This window comes from Chiloscyllium plagiosum, unplaced genomic scaffold (assembly GCF_037043375.1).
Source record: "Chiloscyllium plagiosum isolate Xiang-an unplaced genomic scaffold, Cpla_swu_hap1 HiC_scaffold_48, whole genome shotgun sequence".
NCBI lineage: Eukaryota > Metazoa > Chordata > Chondrichthyes > Orectolobiformes > Hemiscylliidae > Chiloscyllium > Chiloscyllium plagiosum.
Window position 1 is genome coordinate 34671824 of NW_028270186.1, and position 23974 is coordinate 34695797.

The following is a 23974-nucleotide window of genomic DNA, read 5'->3' on the forward strand; positions in this document are numbered from 1 at the left end:
CTTTCACACCCATGTCTTATTGATGAGGCAGAGCGGCAGCACGGAATGAAAGAAAAGAAAGTCATTCTTGTTCCCCATATCTCACTGACGCTTGGATCATTTTCTCCAATGTGTCAAAGAACTGTTGTGTTCAGTCACATAACATCTCAAGTTGGAATCTCCTGGACACCCACAGATTTCCCCCTGAGTTGACTGCTGATGTCCTCAAGGGTCATATGTACAGTAATCCTGGGCCACGAGGAGGGGATGGTGTGAGTTTCTAAGTTGAACTGAGAGTGACAGATTTTGTAAACTTGTATTACAGGATATTATAGGTGGACATTCAGATGGTAATCTCAGTAAATGTTAATAGACAATAGATAAATGTATGCTTATCCACTTTGGTGGCAAGAACAGGAAGGCAGATTACTACCTCAATGGAATCAATTTAGGCAAAGTGGCAGTACAGAGAGACCTGGGTATTCTTGTACACCAGTCAATGAAGGCTAGCATGCAGGAATAGCAGGTAGTGAAGAAGGTTAATCGCATGCTGGCCTTCATAATAAGAGGAATTGAGTATAGAAGCAATGAGGTGCTTCTGCAGCTGTACAGGGCCCTGGTGAGACCACACCTGGAGTACTGTGTGCAGTTCTGGTCTCCAAATTTGAGGAAAGATATTCTGGCTATTGAGGGAGTTGGTTCACAAGGTCAATTCCTGGAATGGCAGGATTACCTTACACTGAAAGACTGAAGCGACTGGGCTTGTGTACCCTTGAGTTTAGAAGACTGAGAGGGGATCCGATTGAGACATATAAGATTATGAAAGGATTGGACACTCTGGCAGCAGGAAACATGTTTCCACTGATGGGTGAGTGCCGAACCAGAGGACACAGCTTAAAAATATGAGGTCGACCATTTAGGACAGAGATGAGGAGAAACTTCTTCACCCAGAGAGTGGTGGCTGTGTGGAATGCTCTGCCCCAGAGGGCAGTGGAGGCCCAGTCTCTGGATTCATTTAAGAAAGAGTTGGATAGAGCTCTCAAGGATAGTGTGATCAAGGGTTATGGAGATAAGGCAGGAACGGGATACTGATTAGGAATGATCAGCCATGATCATATTGAATGGCAGTGCAGGCTCGAAGGGCTGAATGGCCTACTCCTGCACCTGTTGTCTATTGTCTATTCAATGTGTCATGTAATTATTTTATGATGACCTGTTGAGTGTAATGTTTATTATTCGAATGTGTAATTTTTGTATAAGGATACCTCAGAGAGGGAGCAGAATATTCTTAAAGGGGACAATAACCATTTGGGGGGGGGGGGGGGCTGTTGTTTATTGGTATCAATGACATAGGAATAGAAGAGTTCACATTGTTGGATCTTTGGAATCTCTTGTGGGGTAGAATTGACCTCCATCAGAAGGATGGATTGTCCCGGCACTGGAAAGGAAGAGTTGCTTTTGCTATTCAGGAGGCATTAAAACAGTGAAGTAATGTGGGTAAACCAAAAGAGAAAGTGAGGAAAGAGCTAAGTCTGAGGCTGGTACAGTTCAGACGTCAAACAGTCAAGGCAGGCAAAGGCATGGCAGAGAACGAGGTAGGACTGAGCAGTTACACTGCATTTATTTCAATGCAGGAGGCCGGATAGGTCGGGCAGATGAGCTCAGGGCATAGTTTTGAACATGGCACTGGGATATTATAGCAATGACAGAGGCATGACTCAGGGATGGATAGGACTAGCAGCTTAATGTTCCGGTGTATAGATGCTATAGCAAAGATAGAAAGGGGGCAACAGAGCACGGAGAAGAGGTATTTTTGATTAGGGATAACATTACAGCTGGGCTTCAAGAGGGTATTCCTGGGAGTACATCGAGGCAAGTTATACAGGTGGAACTGAGAAATAAGGGATGATCTTCTTACTGGGATTGTACTATTGACCCCTCCTCACCCCTTCCCCAATAGTCAGCGGGGAATTGAGAAGCAAATTTATGAAGACATCACTTATCTGTAAGAATAGTATGGTTGTATACAAGACTTGACCTTTTTTATTCATTCACAGGATGAGGGTGTCACTGGCTGGGTCCAAAGGGCAGTCACATTGCTGTGGGTCTGGAGTCACACGTAGGCCAGACCTGGTAAGGATGGCAGATTCCTTCCCTGAAGTATATTAGTGAATCTGATGGGTTTTTTTTTCGCAACAATCGACAATGGATTCATAGTCTTTCATAGATTCCTAATTCCAAATTTTTATCGAATTCACATTCCACCATCTGCCGTGGTAGGATTCACACCCAGGGCTCCAGAACGTTATCTGGGTATCTAGATTATCCGTTTAGCGAAAATATCACTTGGCCATTTGGCAGGGTGAGTGACTGAGGTATCCGTAGGACAGCACATCAGCACCAAAATTCCCATGGTCTCTGCGGAACATAGAAAGGGCTGGGGAGGGAAATATATTCCTGGTGGTGGGGTCTGACTGTAGGTAGCGGAAATGGCAGAGGTTAATGCGCTGTATCTGGTGAAAGGTGGGGTGGCAAGTGAGGACCGGTGGATTATATTCTTCTTGTGGTGGGAGGGGTGGTGTAAAGGCGAAGGTGCAAGAAGTGGAGGATATGCATTGAAGGGTATTGTTGATCACGTGGAAGGGAGATGTGGTCCTTTAAATAGGAAACCTTTCTGGGATGTCCCGGAGTGGAATTGCTTCTGCTGGGAGCAGATATGGCAGAAGCAGAGGAATTGGGAGTACAGGATCACGTTTTTAAAGGAATATACTCGAGGGTAATCAGGAGAGCAAAAAGGGGACTTGAAATATCTCTAGGAAATAGTTTAAGGAGAATACAATGAGATTCTACAAATACATCAAGGACAAAAGAATAACCAGGCAGAGAATAGGACACCTTACAGATCAACAAGGCCATCTATGGAACAACAGGAGGTGGGAGATATACTATGCTATTCTGTTCTAGAGAGTTTGGAGAAATAAGAGTGATAACTTGAAAAGTGTCCATATTACAGAGGAGGTGGTACTGGATGTCTTAAATCGCAGCAAGGTGTATCCCAGAAATTTGTGGAAAGCTAGGAACGTGACAGCAGTGCCCTTCCCTGAGATATTTATATCATCATTTGTGACAGGTGAGGTGCTGGAAGACGTGTGCCATTATTTTTAAAAGGTGGTAAGGAAAGGCCAGGGAGCAAAAGGACAGTCACCCTGACTCAGTGGCAGGCAAGTTGTTGGAAGGGATTCTGAGGGATAGGATTTACATGTATTTGGAAAGACGAGGAATGATTAGTGATAGTCAGCGTGGCTTTGTGTGGGGGAAATTCTCTCTCTCTAACTTGATTGAGTTTTTTTGAAGGCAGACTGTGGACGTTGTCTATATGGACACTGAGCAGACTGGTTAGCAAGGTTAGATAACATTGAATGTTGGGAGAACCAGGCATTTGGATACAAAACTGGCTTGAAGGTAGGCGGCGGAGGGTTGATTTGTGGACTGGAGGCCTGTGAGCAGCAGTGTGCTGCAGGAATGGATATGGGGTCCTTAAATAAATGACTTGGATGTGAATATGAGGTATGGTCAGTAGGTTTACAGAAGACACCGAAATTGGAGGTGTAGTGGATAGTGAAGAAGGTTAGTCCAGAATACAACAGGATCTTGATCAGATGGGCCAATGGAGCAAGGAATGGCAGATGGAGTTCAATTTAGATAAATATGAGCTGTTGTATTTTGGAAAGGCAAATCAGGGCAGGACGTATGCACTTAATGGTAAAATCCTGGGGAGTGTTGCTGAACAAAGAAACCATGGTGTGCAGGTTCATTGTTCCTTGAAAGTGGTGTTGCAGGTAGGAAGGCTAATGAAGGTGGTGTTTGGTACACTTATATTTATTGGTCAATGCATTGAATATAGAAGCTGGGACGTCATATTGTGGCTGGACAGAACATTGATTAAGCCATTCAGGAATTCTGTTTTAAGTTCAAAATTGCCTGTTCTGGGAAGGATGTTGTGAATCTTGAAAGAGTTCAGACAAGATTTACAACGATTTTGCCAGGGTTGGAGGATTTGAGCTAAAAGGAGAGGCTGAATAGGCCAGGGTTAATTTCCCTGGAGAGTCAAAGACTGAGAGGTGATTTTACGGAGATTTATAAAATCACGAGGGGCATGGATATGGTGAACACCTGGAGTCTTTTCCCCCCAAGTTAGATGGGTCCAAAACAAGAGCACATGCGTTTAAGTTGAGAGGGCAAAAATTTAAAAGGGATCTAAGGGGCCACGTGTTCAAGCTGAGCGTGGTGTATGTGTGTAATGAGCTGCCAGATGAAGTAGTGGAGGCTGATAGAATTACAACATTTAAAAGGCATCCGATTGGGTACATGAATAGGAAGGGTTTCGAATGATACGGACCACTAGCTGGCAAACGGGACCCAATTAGTTTAGGATTCCTAGTTGGCATGGACCAATTGGACCAAAGGTCTGTTTCTGTGCTGTACGTCTCTGACACTAATAAATGAAAATATGATGTGTTCCTCTTTTGTGGAGAGCTAGCAGAAGCACAGATAATTATCCTTGGAGCTGAGAAGGTTAAGCAGTGATTTCGACCAGGTGCAGATTTGTTTCCAAGATATTTAATTTGCAGAGAGAGAGAGGAATTCTAAACAACGTCACAATTTTAGTAACTATTTTAAAGTAATTGGCAACTAATGCAGGGTGAATATGTGAAAATTATTTTATTCAGTAAATTCTGAGCATCTGGGACAGTCTGAATGGCAGCTGGACACAGATTCAGCAGTTATTCATAAACAGATTTGGAATTTTACTTTTTAAGCAAAGATTTGTGGGGCTATCGGCAAATGGGAGGGGAGTTGGGTCAGATTTGCAGCATCTCCAGAGGGAGAGAGTATAGCCCCAGTGGGCTGAATAGCCCCCAGCCCCATGCTCTGTGGTACTGCCCCATTCACTGTGAATGATGAAGCTCATCCCAGGGCAGAGAGAGGGAGGATCCCACCACTCACCTCACAATGAGATTCAAGTGATTGATGTCAGCACAGGCCAATACGAGGCAGAGGGTGGGACTGGAGGACCAGGCATACCAGTTTGTCTTCCAACCAATCGGAGTGAATGAGGGTATCCTTAAGGCTGGAATTAAAGAAAGGCACATATCGCAGAGATTTGAGAAACTGGAGGAGATTAGAGATAGGGAGCGTTCTGTGGCTGGAGGGGAATTATATAAATAAGGAAGAGTTGTGAGGCTGGATGAGGTGACAGTGATCGGGAGAGTTGTGAGGATGGAGGAATTTGGAGACAGTGAGAATTAGAGTCCTAATGTTATACAGCAAGGAAACAGGCCCTGTGGTCCAACCAGTCCATGCCGAACATAATTCCAAACTGAACTAATTGTACCTGCCTCCGCTTGGTCCACATCCATCCAAATATTTCCTATTTATGTACTTATCTGAATGTATATAAATATTATAATTGTATTCACAACTACCACTTCTTCTGGAAGTTCATTCCACGCGTGTATTTTTTTTTTCAAACCCTAATGTCTTTCCTCAAATCTTTCTCATCTCTTCTCAAAATGAATGCACCCAAATTTTGAATTCCCATCTCTCCCGGCCATTCACCTTTATCTACACTCTTCACGATTTCATAAACCTTTTAATAAGATCACCCCTCAACCTCCTACACTCCAGTGAAAAAAGTCCCAGCCTCTCCTTATTACACAATCCCTCCATTCCCATTAACATTCCAGTAAATCTCTTCTGAACCTGCTCCGATTTAATGATATCCTTCCTATAACAGCACAACCAGAGCTGGGTTTAGAATTCCATAGGAGCCCTCCCCAACATTCTGTACAACCTCAACATAACATCCCAATTCCTATACTCAAAGGTATGAACAATGAAGGTAAGTGTGCTTGAACACCTTCTTAACCACCCTGTCTACATCTAACACAAACTTCAAAGACAGGAAGCCCTCGGTCTCTTTGTTCCATATCACTACTCAACGCCTTACTTTTAATGAGTGTAAGTCCTGCCTTCGTTTGTTTTATCAAGATGTAATATTTTGCATTTATTCCAATCCAAAAATCCTCTGAGTATAAAGGCAGTAGGAGTATAATTAAGAGGGAAATCAGGAGGCAAAAAGGGGACGTCAGATAGCTTTGGAAAATAGGGTTAAGGATAATCCAAAGGGCTTTTGTAAATACATGAAGAACAAAAGGCTAACTAGGGAGAAAATCGAGACCCTCAAAGATCAGCAAGGCAGCCATTGTATGGAACTGCAGGTGATGGGCGAGATAGGGAAACAAGTATTTTGCATCAGTGTTTACTGTGAAGAAGTACATGGGAGATGTAGAATGTGGGGAAAAAATGGTGACATCTTGAAAAATTCCATATTACAGAGGAGGAGGAGGTGGCTAAGGAGCTGGTGCAGGGGAAAAGGATTCACATTTTTGGATCATTGTGATCAACTCTGGAGTAGAGTTGACCTGCGTAAGAAGGATGGATTGTACCTGATTTGGAAGGTGTCTAATATCGAGGCAGGGAGATTTGTTAATGCTACTCAGGAGGCAGTAAACCTGCGAGGAGTAGGTGTGATCGCAAATAGATAGTGAGAAAAGAGGTGTCTCTGAGGCTGGTACAGATCAGAAGGCAAATAATCATTGCAGGCAAGGGCAAGTCACAGAACAAGGTGGGATTTAGCAGTTACACTGCATTTATTTCAATGCAAGAGGCCTGACAGGGAAGGCAAATGAGCTCAGGGTATGGGTTTGAACATGGCACTGGGATATCATGGGTATTATAGAAACGTGGCTCAGGGATGGAAAGGACTAGCAGCTTAATGTCTCCGGGTATAGATGCTATAGGAAGAATAGAAAGGAGGACAAGAGGAGGGGGAGTGGCATTTTTGATTAGGGACAGCATTATGGTTGTGCTTATGGAGGACATTCCTGGGAGTACGTCCAATGAAGTTATTTGGGTGGAACTGGGAAATAAGGAAGGGATGATCTCCTTATTGTGGTTGTCTGCGTGGGTTTAATCTGGGTACTCTGGTTTCCTCCCACAGTGCAAAGATATGCTGGGTAGGTTCGATTATCCAGGCTGAATTGCCCACAGAGTTCAGGGATGTGTCGGTTGGGTGGATTATCCTGACTGAATTGCCCATAGTGTTCATGGATATGCAGGTTGGGTGGATTATCCAGGCTGAATTGCCCACAGTGTTCAGGGATGTGTCGATTGGGTGGATTATCCAGGCTGAATTGTTCAGTGTTCAGGGATGTGCAGGTTGGGTGGATTATCCAGGCTGAATTGCCCACAGTGTTCAGGGATGTGTAGGTTGATGGCCCTGGGAAATGCATCGTTGCAGGGGAAGGTTAGGCAGCTCTGAGAGTCACTGTCGATGTGATGAGATGAATGGTCTTATTCCACACTGTCGGGATTCTCTGATAATTCTATTAGTTTTAAAATAGTTACAGAAAATAATAGACCAGATCTAAAAGTTAAGGTTCTAAATTAGACAAAGGCCAATTTTCACAGCACAAGGCAAGCACTTTCAAAATTTGTTTGTGGGAGGTTATTCCCAGGGAAAGGGACGGCTCGAAAGTGGGAACATGAGAACATAAGGAATAAGAGGAGGAGTAGGCCATCTGGCCCCTCAAGCCTGCTCTGCCATCCACAAGATCAGGGCTGATCTATTCATGGCCTCAGCTCCACATTCCTGCTCACTCACCATAGCCCTTTATTCCTTTCCTGTTCACAAATCTACATTTTGCCTCAAAGGCATTCAAGTTGATAACGTCAAATGCTGCTCTCGGCAGGTAATTCCACAGATTCACAACCCTTTAGCTGAAGAAGCTCCGCCTGAACTCAGTCCTAAATCTGCTTCCCTTATTTTGAGGTGATGCTCTAGTTTCACCCGTCCACAGTGGAAATAACCTCCCTGCTTCTGTCTTATCTACTTCCTTCATAATTTTATTTTTTCCTCTACAACCTCCCATTCTTCTAAATTACAATGACTATAGAACCAGTTTTCTCAATCTCTCCACATACGCCAAACCTCTCAACTCCCAACTCAAACTAGTGAACCTCCTCTGTACTCCCTCCAGTGCCAGTACATCCTTGCTAAGGTAAGGGGACCAAACCTGTACACAGTACTCCAGGTGTGGCCTCCCCAGCACCCTGTACAGCTGCAGCATAACCATCCCTCTAGCAATGAAGGACAATATTCCCTTCACTGCCTTAATTACCTGCCGCACCTGCAAACCAACTTCCTGTGATTCATGCACAAGGACACCCAGCTCCATCTGCACAGCAGCATGCTGCACGTTTTCACCATTTCGTCATCAGTTTGCTGTTAGTCCAACTAAAATGGATAACCTCACATTTCCCAACATTGTCCTCCATCCACCAGATCCTTACCCACTCACTTAACCTATCTGTATCCCTGTGCAGACTGACAGTGGCCTCTGCAGACATTGCTCTACCTCATCTTTGTATCAAATGTGAACTCTGACACCGTACACTTGGTTCTCAACTCCAAAACATTTGTGTAAATTATAAACAGTTGTAGTGCCAACAGTAATCCAAACACCTATTTATCCCCATTCTTTACTTTTTGTTGGTTAACTGATCCTGTATCAATGATAATACATTACCCACAATGCCATGCAACTTTACCTTATACAGCAGCCTTTGTGTGGCAACTTGTCGAATACCTTCTGGAAATCCAAGTACACCACATCCACCGAGTACCCTTTGTCCAACGTGCTCGTCGTATCTTCAAATAACGAGTTGTATTTGCTATTCCCTGCCCCCCCCCCCCCCCCCCCGCCATCTCCTTTTTTCCCTGGGATGCATTCTATCGGGGCCAGGAGACCCATCTACCTTTAGGCTGTTATCTTTCCCAACATTACCTCTGAACTGAGAATGATTGCTTCTGTATCCTCATCTGCCATTGCCTCCATAGGCCTGCGACAATGAGAGTATATAGACAGTATGTTCCTGTTAAGGCCAACGGGTAGAGAATGCTGCCTGTCGAGAGAAATTGTGGGCCTGGTCAAGAAAATGAAGGAGGGATATGGCAGGTACAGAGAGCTGTGTTTGTGTGAATCCCTAGAGGAGTGTAGGGGCAGTAGGAGTATACTGGAGGTAAACCAGGAGGGCAAAAAGGGGACATGAGATAGCTTTTGGAAATAGGTTTAAGGAGAATCCAAAGTAATTGTACAAATACACTAAGGACAAAGAGTAACCAGGCAGAGAATAGGTACCCGCAAAAATCATCAAGGCTGTCTGTGGAACCGCAGGAGCTGGGAGAGATTCTATATGAGATTCTTTTACTGAAAGAGGATGTGGCAGCGAGAGTGTTTGGAGAAATAAATAGTGATAACGTGACAAGTGTCCATATTACCGAGGAGGGGGTATTGGATGTCTTAAACGGTAGCAAGGTGGAATAATCCCTGGGACCTGCTCAGGTGTAACCCAGAACTTTGTGGGAATCTAGGGAAGTGTTTGCTGGACCCCACGCTGAGATATTTGTGTCATTGATAGTCACAGGTGAGGTGCTGGAAGATGGGCGCAATTATTTGAGAAAGATGGGAAGGAAAGGCCAGGGAACAATAGGCCAGTGAGCCTGAAATCAGTGGCACAGAAGTTGTTGGATGTGATTCTCAAGGACAAGATTTACATGTAATTGGAAAGGCAAGAAGTGATGAGGGAGATGCAGCATGGCTTTGTATACGGAAGTCACTAACTTGGACTCCAGGAAGACACAAGGTTCTACGTAACAGTCTGGTTGGCAAGTTTGAGACTGTAGAATACAGGGAGGACTAGATATTTAGATACAGAATGAAGGTCATAGAGATGTATAACATGGAAACAGACCCTTCAGTCCATACCGTCCATGCCAACAACTTACCCAACCCAACAACTGAGAAATATGCTGTCAGGATGGGTGCTGGGTCCACTGCTTTTTGTCATTTATATCAATGATTTTTATGTGAATATATGAGGTATGGTTAGTAGGTTTACACTAGACACCAAAATTGGAGGTGTAATGGGCAGTGAAGAAGGTTACCGCAGTACAATGGGACTTCAATTAAATGGGCTAAGGAGGGGCAGATGGGTTTAATTTAGATAAATGAGGTTCTGCATTTTGGAAAAGCAAATCAGAGCAGGACTTGCACACTTAATGAGGAGTTCCTGGGGAGTGTTGATGAACAAAGAGACCTTGGAATGCAGGTTCACACTTCCTTGAAAGTGGAATCTTAGGTAGGCTAGTGAAGAAGGTGTTTTGTATTCAGTATAGGAGCATTTTGGAGCTGTACAGGGCATTGATTCAGCTACTTCTCGAATTCCGCTTTCAGTCCTGGTCTCCCCGCTATAGGAATGATGTTGTGAAACTTGAAAGGATTCAGAAAAGATGCACAAAAATGTTGCCAGGTTTGAGAGTTTGAGTTATAGGGAGAGGCTGAATTGGCTGTGGCTGTTTTCCCAGGGGCATCGAATGCTGAGAGGTGACCTCAGTGGTTGATACACTCGTGAGGGACATGGTTAGGGTGAACAGCCAGGGTCTTTTTCCCATGTTAGGTGTGTCCAAAACCAGAGAGCACAGGCTTAAGGTGTGAGGGAAAAGATTTAAAAGGGATGTGAGGGGCAATGTTTTCAAGCTGAACATGGTATGTGTATGGAATGAGCTGCCAGAGAAAGTGTGGAGGCTGGTACAATTGCAACATTTAAAAGGCATCTGATTGGATATGTGATCAGGCAAGTTGGAGAAGGATATGAGCCAAGTCCTGGCAAATGGGATGAGATTAATTTAGTATATCTGGTGGGCATGGACAAGTTGGACCAAGTCGTCTGTTTCTGTGCTGTACATTTCTATGACACTAAAAATTTAAAATTAAGATCGGTTTCTCTTTTATGGAGAGTTAGCAGAAGGTCAGAAAATTCTCCTTGGAGCTGAGAGGGTTAAGCAGTGATTTCAACGAGGAGCAGAATTGTTTGCAGGAAATTTAATTTACAGAGAGACAGCATGAGAAATTATTAACATTATCACAATTTTTATGAACTACTTTCAGGTAACTGGCAAATAATGCAGGGTAAAAATGTGAAGAATATTTTACTCAGTAAGTTCTGAGCATCTGGAACAGTTTGATTGACAGCTGGATGCAGATTCAGTAGTTATTGTCAAAACAAATTTGCAATTTTCCTTTTTAAAGGAAGGATTTGGAGGGCTATGTCCAAATGGAAGGTGAGTTGGGACTGACTGGCACCATCTCCAGAGGGAGAGTGTACAGCCCCATTGGGCTGAATAGCCCCCAGCCCCTGTGCTCTGAGATACTGTCCCATTCACTGTGAATTATGAAGCTCATCACAGGGCAGAGCCATAGACATGTACAGCATGAAAACACACTCTTTGGTTAAACTGGTCTATGCCGATCAGATATCCCAACCTAATCTAGTCCCATTTGCCAACACTTGGCACATATCCCTCTACTCCCTTACTATTCATATACCCATCCAGATGCCAAATGGTATAATTGTACCAACCTCCCCCACTTCCCGAGAGAAGATTCCATCCACGCACCAACTCTAGTGTGAAGGAAATTGCCCCTCAGATCCATTTTAAATCTTTCGCTTCTCATCATAAACCTATGCCCTCTCGCTCTGGACTGCTCCATCCCAGGGAAGAGACCTTGTCTATTTATCCTACCCATGCCCCTCATGATTTAATAAACATTTGAGGTTATCCCTCAGCCTCTGATGCATCTGGGAGGATCCCACCACTTATGTCACAATGGAGCCTGGCTGATTGACACAGATTCAGACGAGTAGGACAGTTGGAGTGATATTCCAGCCAATGGGAGTGAATGCGGGATGGGTCCAGCGGGCCAACACCTGACCATGAGCTTTGCAAGCGCAGTGTCACTGTGAGGGGGGAGGGGTCTCGGTGAGTGTGAAGCGACTGGGAGGGAGATGGAGTTAGTGTGGACTGGGAGGGGTGATAAACACTGTTTCAGTCTGCTAGACCTGAAAAAAATACTCGGGGTAAATTAAAACCAAAAGAACTGTGGATGCTGTAAATCACACACAACAACCAGAAGGTACTGGAAAAGCTCAGCAGATCTGACAGCATCTGTGAAGAGAAATCGGTTCGCATTTTGGATCTGGTGACGCTTCCTCAGGTACTGATATTACTGAGAAAAAACTATTGGTTTATATGCAGAAGGTAGGGTTTAAGGAGTAAATGATAGGTGGGGATAGAGTCCAAAGAGAGAGAGATTGGAGCAGTTGGACAAAGGAGTGGATAACGATTTGGCTGGGGGGGAGGGTGAATAGCTGTTTATGGAAACTGTTAGTGGTTATCCATAGGTAGTGTGTAATAGCAGGCCTTGTAATACCAAGGCCTGGTATGTGAGGTAGGGGGCAAAGAAACTAGAACGTGGGAGAGTTCAGGACCTAAAATGATTGAATTCGATGTTGAAGCCAGAGGATTGCAGGGTCCCCGAGTGGGAGATAAGGTGTTGTTCTTCCAGCTTGTGTTAAAGTGTGGCGCTGGAAAAACACAGCAATTCGGGCAGCATCCAAAGAACAGGAGAATCGACATATTGGGCATATAAGCACTTCATCAGAAATGTGGGAGTGGGGGAAAGCGGGCTGAGAGATAAATAGGGAGGTGTGTGGGGTTGGGAGGAATGGAGCTAGGAAGAGACTAGGTAGATGTAGATGGGGTAGTAAAACAATGACTGCAGATGCTGGAAACCAGATTCTGGATTAGTGGTGCTGGAAGAGCACAGCAGTTCAGGCAGCATCCAAGGTGCTTTGAAATCGGCGTTTCGGGCAAAAGCCCTTCCTGATGAAGGTCTTTTGCCCGAAACGTCGATTCCAAAGATCCTTGGATGCTACCTGAACTGCTGTGCTCTTCCAGCACCACTAATCCAGTAGATGGGGTAGTGGTGAGAGGGTGGAATGGATAATTGGGAAGGATGATGGACAGGTGGGAAAATTCAAGAGGCCAGTGCCGAGTTGGAGGGTTGAATCTGTGATGAGGTGGGGGAGAGGAGATGAGGAAACCTTGATGCCGTGTGGTTGAAAGGTCCCAAGGTGCAAGATGAGGTGTTTTTCCTCCAGGCGTCTGGTGGCTCGGGTTTGGGGGTGGATGACACCCAGGAATTGCATGTCCTTGGCAGCGTGGCGGCAGAGGGGGGTAGCTTAAGTGGTTGGCCACAGGGCGGTGGGTTTGGTTGGTGCATGTTCCCTGAAATGTTCCACAAGTTGGCATCCTGACTCCCCACTGTAGAGGAGACCGCATCGAGAGCAAAGGACACAAAAGGTGAGGTGTTTGGATGTGCAGGAAAATCTCGGTTGGATGTGGGAGGGGTGGGGAGGGAAATATATCTCTGGTGGTGAGGTCTGATTGTAGTTGGTGGAAATGGCAGACGATGATGCATTGTATCTGGGTGGAAGGTGAGGACTAGGGGGATTCCATCCTTGTTGCAGTTGGAGGTGTGGGTGCGAAGGGCAGTGGTGTGGGACGTGGAGGAGATTCACGGGAGGGGAAATTGCAGTCCTTGAAATCGGAGGCCATTTGGTATGTTCTGAAGTGTTCTGCCAGCTTGCATCAAGCTTCACTGGAACACTGCAGTAAGCATGAGACAGAGATGTTGGCCTGGGAACAGCCTTGTGTGTTAAAGTGGGGGGCAACTGGATGCTCCGGGTCTTTTTTGCATCAGAACGTAGATCATCAGCCGCCATTTCCACCACCGCTACTGAGATGCTACCAGGTTCCTGTCTCCTCCATTAACAGCTTTCTGCCCTCCCAGCCGGATCGTTATCCACTCTTTTGTCTTTCCAAATGTTCCAGTCTCTCTTTGGCCTCTGTCCGCACCTATTTAACCCTTATCTCCGTTAGTCCAAAGATGTGCAGTTTAGGAGAATTGGCCCAGCTAAATTTCCCGTAGTGTTCAGGGATGTACATTAGTCCGAGGAAATGTTGAGTAATAGGGTAGGGGAATGGGTCTGGGTGGGTGTGGAATTGTTGGGCCGAAGGGCCTGTTTCCTGTGGGGATTCTAATTTTCCCAGCTGCCATCGGTTCTGAGGAAGGGTCACTGGACTCGTGATGACCCTTGGTGTGTGTAGGAGGCGGAAATGGGAAAGAGGAGAGTGGCAACAGAAACTGGATGAAATGTATCAGTGTAGACTGGGAGAGTTGAATTACACTCTGTGCAGGTCGTTAGTCTGAATTAGAAACTCCTGGTCCCACGTTTGCAGCAAAGTGGAAGATGGCTTGGGCTTCAGGCAGTGAGAGGTGCTGGGTTATGGCTGCCATCTTTATCTGGGGCCAAGGTACAGCAAGGAGCATGCACGTGTCTTGTTCCAGGGTGGGGGCGGTGTGATTTCAAGAGGAGCAACCAACACATACCAAAAGAAGTGTTTGCCTTCACTATTCATCCTGCACTGACTATGAGCTTTGTTTTGTGAATTCATTTTATAGGATCTTAATTGAGAATAATTGAGACTGGGATCTCAAAAGCAAGTTTCTACAGTCCACAGAGTCATCACGATCTGAATATCATTGGCATTTAACTGTGAAAGGAGAAAGATTTGTCTGTTCTGTGGGAAAATATTTTCAATATTTTTGTCAAGCAAAGAGCAGAACGATGTTTAAGTTTATGGTTGCATCACCCTTTGGGTATGTGTTTAATTCTTGGCCCTGTAGCTGTGGAAGGAGGTATTGGCCTGAGAGAGAGCACAAATTTATCCATATTACGCCTCGTCTCTTTGCAGGAACTGTCAGATTTAGTCCCAATCATCCACTTCATGATGTTAACCTGTAAACTCCCTACTTCCAATTCCCTGCAAATTTCTCATTGAAATTCCTTGTGGACTCATTCCAGCACCATTTCAGGTGGAACGTTACAGATTCTGACATCTGTCTGCTCATTCAGAAACTGCTGAAGTCCATTTTGACTCTGGGGTTACAAAGTACTGAATTGAAAGATGAGATGCTGTTCCTGAGCTCCCATTGAGATGCATTGGAACGGTACAGGAGGCTGAGGGCAGTGTATATGTGAGCAGACAATGAAATTGACAGGGCTGCACTGTGAGGGCTGCTTGGGTCAATGAGAGTGTTTTGGAGTTGGATGTAAACAGAGTGAGGTGAGACAGGGAGAAGATGAAGCTGAAACTCCGTTTTACTTCAGGCTATTCAGAAATTCACAGTCCCAATGGGAATAGTCAATTTGTCAGTGATAACTGCGGAGTATGTAAGTTTTTAAAAGTACGACATATCAGCTTAAGTAAATTTTTTTATTATAATGGGCATGTTTGAAGTGAAGGAAGGTTGCTCACTCATTTAAATTCTCTTAATGGGAGTAACTAGATGAATGTAGTGAAATGTTGTTACAGGAGACCTCCGACCCGTGGTATGCTCCTCTTGCACAATGTGGGACATAAGGGACGCTTCCATTGTCCGTGACGGTTATGTGTGCAGGCAGTTTGCCCATCTGTAGTTACTGGGAAACTGTTTTTCAGACATGGAGCTGAGAGTGGACTCACTGTGGAGCAATACTGAGAATGTTATGGACAGCATGGTTAGTGAGTTAGTCACACTGCAGGTGAGGGTGACACAGGCAGAAAGGGAATGGGTGACCATCAGATCCAGTAAAACGCTCAGGAAGGAAGTGCAGGACTCCACAATGATCATTCCCCTTCTCAAACAGATACTGTACACCGCTTGGGATTCTATCGGGGGGGGGGGGGGGGGGGGGAGGGGTGGGGTGGCCTCTCAGGGGAAATCAACAGCCAGATTCATGACATTACAGATAGCTCCGCTGCACAGAATGGGAGGATGGAGAACGGCAGAGCTATCGTGACAGGGTATCCACTAGTCAGTGTCAGAGACAGGCGCGTCTGTGGCCACAGACATGAACCCAGGACAGTGGCATTGAACCCAGGTCCATTTATTGATAAGTGCACAGACCAATAAAGGTCCGCCTCCCAAATGCAACCTTCAGTACTTGATCACCGTGAAACGCGACTTTCCAGGGACTGTAGACTTGTTCTGAGCCCTTCAGAGGGATTGAAGTGGATGAGGAGAAAACAGGAAAAGGGTTGTGTTGTAGATCTACAAACTAACCGTCACCCTCCACCCTCGGTCTCCCCCCCCCTGTCTCCCATCACCCATCGTGCCTCCTCCCCCACCGCAGGGAAAAGACCTTGTGTATTTACCCTACCCATGCTCCTACTGATTTTATAAACCTCTATAAGGTCACCCATCAGCATCTAATGCTGCAGGAAAAAAAGTGTATTCATCCTCTCCCTGTAGCTCAAATCCCCCACCCTGGCAACATGCTTGTAATTCTTTTCTGAACCGTTTCAAGTTTCACAATATTGTTTTGATAGGAAGGAGACCAGAATTGCACGCAGTATTCCAAGCGTGGCCTAACTAATGTCCTGTACAGCCGCAATATGACCTCCCAACTCCTATACTCAGGGCTCTGGCCAATAAAGGGAAGCTCACTAAACACCCTCTTCATTATCCTATCTACCTGCGATTCTGCTTTCAAGGAGCTATGATCCTGCACTCCAAGGTCTCTTTGTTCAGCAGCACTCCCGAGGGCCTTACCATTAAGGGTATACACCCTGCTAATATTTGCTTTTCCAAAATGCAGCACCTCACATTTATCTAAATTAAACTCCATCTGCTAGTCCTCAGCACATTCAACCATCTGATCAAGATCCTGTTGTAATCTGAGGTAATCCTCTTCACTGTCCACTACACCTCCAATTTTGGTGTCATCTTACTAACATTAATTCCTATATTCAAATCCAAATCATTTATATAAGTTATGAAAATTAGTGAATCCTGCGCCGATCCTTTGTGACACCCCACTGGTCACAGGTCTCCAATCTGAATAGCAACCTTCCATCACCACACTCTGTCTTCTACCTTTAAACAAGTTTTGTATCCAAATGGCTACTTCTCTCTGTATTTCATGAGATCTAACCTTGCTAACCAGTCTCCCATGGGGAACCTTGTTGAACACCTTACTGACAACCATGTAGATCATTTCCACTCCTTTGCCCTCATCAATCCTCTTTGTTGTTACTTCAAAAAAATTGACCCAAGTTCATGAGACGTGATTTCTCACACACAAAGCCGTTATTAATATCCAGGACTTAACTCTGTCCATTGGGGTCTGTGTCACCCAGTTATGGGTGTTAATGTTCTGGATAAAGTTCACGTCCACCAGCTTTGTGTTAGTGACTGTGTTGAGTCTTGTTAATAACACTAATGCCGGTGAGTTCCTTTTGAAAGGCAGTCCCTATGTCCCTAACCCCCTCCCACCTGCTCTGTCTCCTCCATCCCCACCATAGACAGTAAGTGGGAGGAGCTCATGGAGTTTCCATGTGAGTGAGATTGAGAACATCTTTCCTTCTTTCCATTACCCCATCAAGAAATGGTGGTAGTGTCCTTACCTGTGGACCAAGAGGATCGGGTTCAGGGTTTGGTAACAGCGGCTTTGAAGAGGCAGATTAGAAAACGTGCCCAAGCCACCAGGCCATACGGTCTCCCAGCTGTCCCTGCCTGAACCTCTAACTAGAACCTTCCTGTAGTTTCTCTCCTGTCAGACTCTCCCATTGCTCAGTTTGTCCAGGATCCACTCCTGCTGCTGCACTGCTCCTGTCCCTCACTGACCTGTCCATCCCCCAGTGTCCTCCACATTCATTCATTGTTGACAATCTCCAGCCCTGCCCCCTCCACCCTATTGGGCAGCAGCTGCTGTCAGTCTCCCAGGCTCCTGTGTGATCTGGAGCATGTGCTGTAGAAGGGGAGACAAGTGCACGGGCGTGGTGCTGGCCAATTGTTGGCGTATGTGCAGGGCGGGTCAGTGCCAGGAGGGAGGCTGTGGGTGTGTGGGGTTAATCTGTCATTGGCAGTTTCCTCCCTCTGAAAGCAGGACCCAGGGGAATGGCCCCTCCCCTGGTATCCTGACGAATGGTCAAAGTATCAATGGGGAAGCATTTTGCAGAAAGTTATCAGAACTCTTGTGAAGATTCAGGAATGTTATGGAGAGGGACAGGGGTCGGCCTGTAATTAGAGTTCTAATCTGTTTCATTTTAGTTCAACCAGATATGATTTGGCCAGTGTGTGCAGGATGGTTCTCATCAGAGTTCGGAGTGGGGGAAATGAGTAAGAGGTTCCAGATTGGGGGGAAAAATCAATGTGGGTCTGACCAGGAAGGACACCCTGGGAGGTGGGGGGAGGATTCACCAACACCCGGGAGGCTCTGAGTCAGACTCATTGATTTGATTAGATTTCCTACAGTGTGGAAACAGGCCCTTTGGCCCAACCAGTCCACACTGACCCTCCAAAGAGCAACCCACCCAGACCCATTTCCCTCTGACTAAAGCACCTAACACTATGGGTAATTTACCGTGGCTAATTCACCTGACCTGCACTGTCACTCTTCGGATTGTGGGAGGATACCGGAGCGTCCGGAGGAAACCCACGCAGACACGGAGAGAATGAGCCCAAGGCTGGAATCGAATCTGGGACCCTCGTGCTGTGAAGCAGCAGTGCTAACTACTGTGCCATCGTGCTGCCCTTTTTATTGGTTCTTAGTCTGCAGACAGGAGCGAGGAAACTGAATTAAAAGAGAGGAGAGAGTGTTAGAACTGGGTGTGAAGGGAAGGAGTGAGGAGATTGGTTTGGATTTCAGTTCATAGAAGAGAGCAATTGTGAGACTGAGATTTAAAGCTTGGGGGAAAACAAAGAAACTACAATTTAATACTATAATTGTCTTATGAATTTCCATTCTTGTGTTAGCGGTGGTGACCTGTTTTCTCTATTGTAGGGTTCTGAAAGGGTGGATTTGTGGATGAGAAATTCAAATTGAACTTTCTTTTCCGTTTTCATGGTTACTTGATCAGTGCCGATCTGAATATCATTGACCTTTTCATGTGGAAGGAAAGGTGTGTATTCTGTCCGTGGGCGAATATTTCAAATGTCAGTGTGTCTGTAAAAATTACTGAGACACAGCCAAGTCCATGTTAGTGTGGTGACTGTGGAGAGAGATTTCATTTGCTTTTAAAAATCTGAAAAACATGGCACATTTCCCAGGAACAATTAAGCTACAGATTTGTTTTGTATGAGGACAAGTTGTAAATTAATTATGCAACCAGAAAGACACAAGGATACCTGCAGCATTGAAAATACTAGGAAAACGGGATTGTTGTAAAGGAGTTAATTATCGATCATGGCTTGTAATCCATTGGCGTTGTCACGTCAGTTCCAATGCCGTGGGGAAACACTGGAAATGTGATGAATGCAGGGTAGGTTTCAGTTATTAAACTGTAAAAATTTGCAGAAGAAATTTACAAGGATGATGCCAGGTCTCAAGGGTCTGTGTTAGAGGGAGAGGTTGGACAAGTGAAGTTTTTTTTTTGTTTAGAGCAGTGGAAACAGAGGGGGGATGTTTCCTGGAAGTGTATAAGATCATGAGTGGCTTGGGTAAGGTGAATGCACTCAGTCTTTTTTTCAGGAAATTAAGGACTGGAGGGCATCAGTTTATGGTTAGAGGATAAATTAAGAAAGGGAACCTGAGGGGCAACTGTTTTACACAGAGGGTGGTATGTATATGGACTGAGCTGCCAGTGGAAATGATTGAGGTGAATACATTAACAACTTGTAAAAGATATTTGGACAAATACATGGATAGCAAAGGGTCAGAAGCAGATGGGCCAAGTGCAGGGAAATGGGGTTAGCGTGGATAGACATTCTGATCGGCATGGGCCAGTTTGGGCCAAAGGGCCTGTATCTGCTGTAGGACTCTGACTCCAAGTATATTTACTATTTCTCCCGCTATCTCTGGTAGTACCCTGGGATGTATTCCATCAGAGCAAAGAGACTTGTCCACCTTCAGATCCATTAGCTTGCCCAGCTCTAACTCTCTCGTGATAACAGTTATTTCTAGGTCCTCACCTTCCTCAGTCTCCTTGACAATTACTGGCATGTTCTTCGTATCCACCACTGTGAAGACTGACTGCTGTGTACTCATATTCCTAAATCCTGCTGAATAGGAATAACTAGGTACAGAACTCTGAGAGGTCTTCTTTGAGTCTTTTATTGATGAGACATGGCAGTTACCTGGATAGTGTACATGCAGAACACCTCCAGGCAGCATCAGGTAACTCCCCGCCTGTCCGATGTGCCGCTCCCATTCTTATACCTTTGTGGTTTGTGGTTTTGAATGGACGCTGTCTCTCAGTATTAGCTCTATGGCAATGGCAGTTAAAAAGTAGAGTTCAGCTCAGCACTTTGTGGTTAAACCACATACCCTCCCCCACGCCCCTGTGGCTCAGTCAGTTATCTGACAGGCACTTCAGTTTCAGTGGGGCTGTCTGTCAGGATTCTGATGTGGAAGAGCAGGTGTTGGAGCGGGGTGGGTAAAGTTAAAAACCACACATCACCAGGTTATAGTCCAACAGGATTATTTGGAAGTACAAGCTTTTGGAGTGTGCTGTGATTTTTAACTTGATCAGGATTATCTCTATGGTAACAGTTAAGTGCTTCAACAATTACAGAGGCCATATGTTCCCCACACAATAGGTTCCCCTCTCGCAGTGTAAACTGCTATTCTGGCCCTGGGGATAGCTACTGATCACTTTTCTCCCCCAATCCCATCTAGCTTTCTGTTGATCTTTAAAGTTTTTCTAATCTCCTAGTTTCTCCTTGGTCTTTGCCAATTTGTATGCTTTCAATTTCAATTTGATAGACTCCCTTATTTCCTTAGCCACCCATGGCAGATTACACCATTTCCGACAGTCCTCCCTTTTCACTGATATATACTTTTGCTGAACAGTTTGAAAAATTCTTTGATATTCCTCCACTGTCTGTCAACTGTCCCACCCTAAACTCTGCTTCCAGTCTACATTAGCCAACTCCTGCCTCATCCTATTGTAGTCTCCTTTGTTTAAGCACAGGATCTTGGGATTGGATTTAATCTTCCCGCTTTCCAACTATATTCTAAATTCAACCAGACTTATCACAAGTCTTTTCATCAGATTACAAGGTGAGGCTATGTTACCTCGGTGTTTTGGTTTTCATTGTCAGAGACCTTGGCTTTGTCATAAAGTACGGGATAGATATTCTCAACAAAGTATTCTGGACGGTGTGAATAGTACGACACAGTCTAAAACCATACATCACTGTCTCCCCTCAGTTTACATGATTTGGAGATGCCGGTGTTGGACTGGAGTGTATAAATTTAAAAATCTCAACACCAGGTTATAGTCCTTCAGGTTTAATTGGAAACACACTATCTTTCGGAGCGTTGCTCCTTCATCATGATCCAATTAAACCTGTTGGACTATAACCTGTTGTGTGATTTTTAACTCCCTTCAGTTTAAAATTGCAAAATTATTATCTCCTACATGCTTCCGCACTAAGTTTGGAACGCTAATCCACCTGACTATCCTGCATTTTCCGAAAATCTTCTTTGTTGAAGGTGGTGAGTTTTGGATTCAGCTTTCCAGTTATTACTGAAAGAAGATAAGCATTGGGCACAGGAGAAGCAATACAGCCCTTTGAACCAGCTCCACCATTTAATACCATGATTATTAAGCTCACCTCGGTGTCAGCTGGATTTTCCCGCCTGCTCTCTCTCACCCTTCAACTCATTGCAAATTAAACATCTGTATCTCTGCATTAAATTTGCTCATTATCCTGGCGTCCACCGCATTTTGAATAGGGAATTCCCACAGATTCACAGCACGTTGAGGTAAGTACATTCTTCTTCATGAGAATAGAATAGAATCCCTATAGTGGTCCACACCAACCCAAAAATGACCATCCTATTCAGACTCACCCATTCCCTGTATTTCCCATGGTTAATGGCTTAACCTGCACACGCATGGACACTGTGGGAATGTAGCATAGCCAATCCACCTAACCGGCACATCTTTGGACTGTGGGATGAAACTGGAGCACCCAGAGGAAACCCGCACAGACATCGGGAGAACGTGTGAACTCCACACAGTCGCCTAAGGCTGGAATCAAATCCAGGTCCCTGACGCTGTGAGTCAGCAATGCTAACAATTGAGCCACCTCTGCTTAAAACCTGCTCCTCCTATTAACCATCCCACGCCCCAGTTGGCTGAAACTATATTCCTTACATCAGAAAATCAGGTTGTGGAAGCAGATGTCTCAGTAAAACTCAGTGACAGTCCATATGTTCTGTGTGTCTGAATGGGGATCCTACACACAACACCCTCCAGTCCACACTTTTCATTCACTTTCCAGAGACAGGGCTCCAGTGGCTTCATGGGGACTACAACTCCCACAATCCCTGAGGCAAGGACCACACATGTGCGGGGAAACCCAGCATTGTGCATGTACAGATTGTGGGCGGGTATTGGAGATGTGCTTTGGGTTAGTATAATTTGCGGAAAGTTTTTCACACTGTGATTGGCTGGAGGAGGAATGCATCTGCTTATAGTATTGATCAGTTGGAGTGTCAAAGTGCCACCACACCAATGTAGGACCACCCTCCATCCCCAATTCATTGTAATGCTAGGAATCAACTAATAGGGAACTAAGAAGGATGTGACCCATTCTCCCAGACTGAAGGTTCCTCTTCTGTCCAGGATTTGCCACCTCCCTTTCTGTTTCCTTTTGTTTCATTCTGCTGTTACATTACTGACTTGCAGCAACTGAAGGGAAAGGAAGTGAACCCAGAAAGGGTGCAGAGTCTAACCAGGGACGGGAAGTGGTGGCATAGATCTGTTTATCAGCAACTCCATGAGAATGTGGAGGGTGTACATTTGGGGGTAGCAGAGTCAGAATGGTGGGAGAGAGTAAGTGGGCTGGAGGGTTACAGCTTTGAGGGAAGAAAAGAAAAAAGATATTCCAGAGAAAGTAGAGAAACAGTCTATTCTGAATTTATAATATGTGCATATTTCTTTATGCAGGGTGCTAGATGGTGAAGATTTGCAGACTGAAATCTCAAAGTCGTGTGCAGATCGTGATAAAGTTAACCAACATTTGAAGAACCAAAGATAGAGAATCACTCGGCCAAAATCCTGCAACACTCTCCCTCCCAGCATTGTCGGTCTATCTGCACCAAATGGACTGTGAATGGTACAAGACAGCAGCCTACTACCACCTTCTCAAGGGTAACTAGAGATGGGGAATAAGTGCTGGCTGAGTCAGTGATGCCCATATCCTGGAAATGGGTTCTATCTCTAGTTGCTGAAACCCAGTTGATGTTACTGCAGGATGAAGAGGGATGCTGAGTGCATCCTCCAGGAGGCAGCACCATCACATTACTCCTGCGTACACCCACACAGTAACACAGCAACGTCACTGGAACAAAAGGCAGTGAAACCAAAGGAGGACTTAGTTATAGTTCTTCGAGGTAAAGCCATGAAAGGGGATTGGAACACAGCAGGAACAGGAGACTGAGCTGGATGGTCAGCTGTTTCCCATTGAATGGTGGCGCAGGATTGAAAGGCTGAATGGTCTCCTCCTGCTGCTATCTCCCAGGTATGTATATAGTCATGGAGCCCGGGTAGGAAGAAGTGGGCAGGGATTCTCCAGGAGATTGCACTTCCACAACAGTTTTCAGTGAGGGATGGTATGTAAATTTTGGTTTTAAAATGTTGTAAAAGTTTTTTTTGCACAGCAAATAAAATTAAAGAAAATAAATTGATCTGTCAGAATATAACAGTTTTAAAACTTTTAATCTTTTGTAAAACAAAATCCTGTCTTCCCCCGGACACCATCACTTTCCAGTTACTCAAACTCCAGGGAAATATTCCCTCCCTGTCTGAACCTTTGGTTTGATTTAACTGCTTTTCAGTTCTCATTCTGTGAGCTGTGAGACTTTATTTATTCCCCATTTCTCCTACCCAGAAGTGTTATCACACACAGCTGAGCAACCTTCCCACCATCAAAAATCATCATTACATCATTTTTCTTTTTGTTAACATATAATC

At 45.0% G+C, this 23974-nt stretch overlaps 1 long non-coding RNA gene across 2 annotated transcripts in view; it reads left to right on the plus strand.

Annotated features, from left to right (window-relative positions):
• Positions 1 to 23692, plus strand: part of LOC148135814 (uncharacterized) — a 40330-nt gene extending 16638 nt beyond the window's left edge. For both annotated transcript variants that reach the window (XR_015754869.1, XR_015754868.1), the window contains exon 4: positions 22949 to 23692. This is a non-coding gene — a long non-coding RNA (uncharacterized LOC148135814). The remainder of the gene's footprint in view (positions 1 to 22948) is intronic.
• Positions 23693 to 23974: the final 282 nt, after the last annotated feature.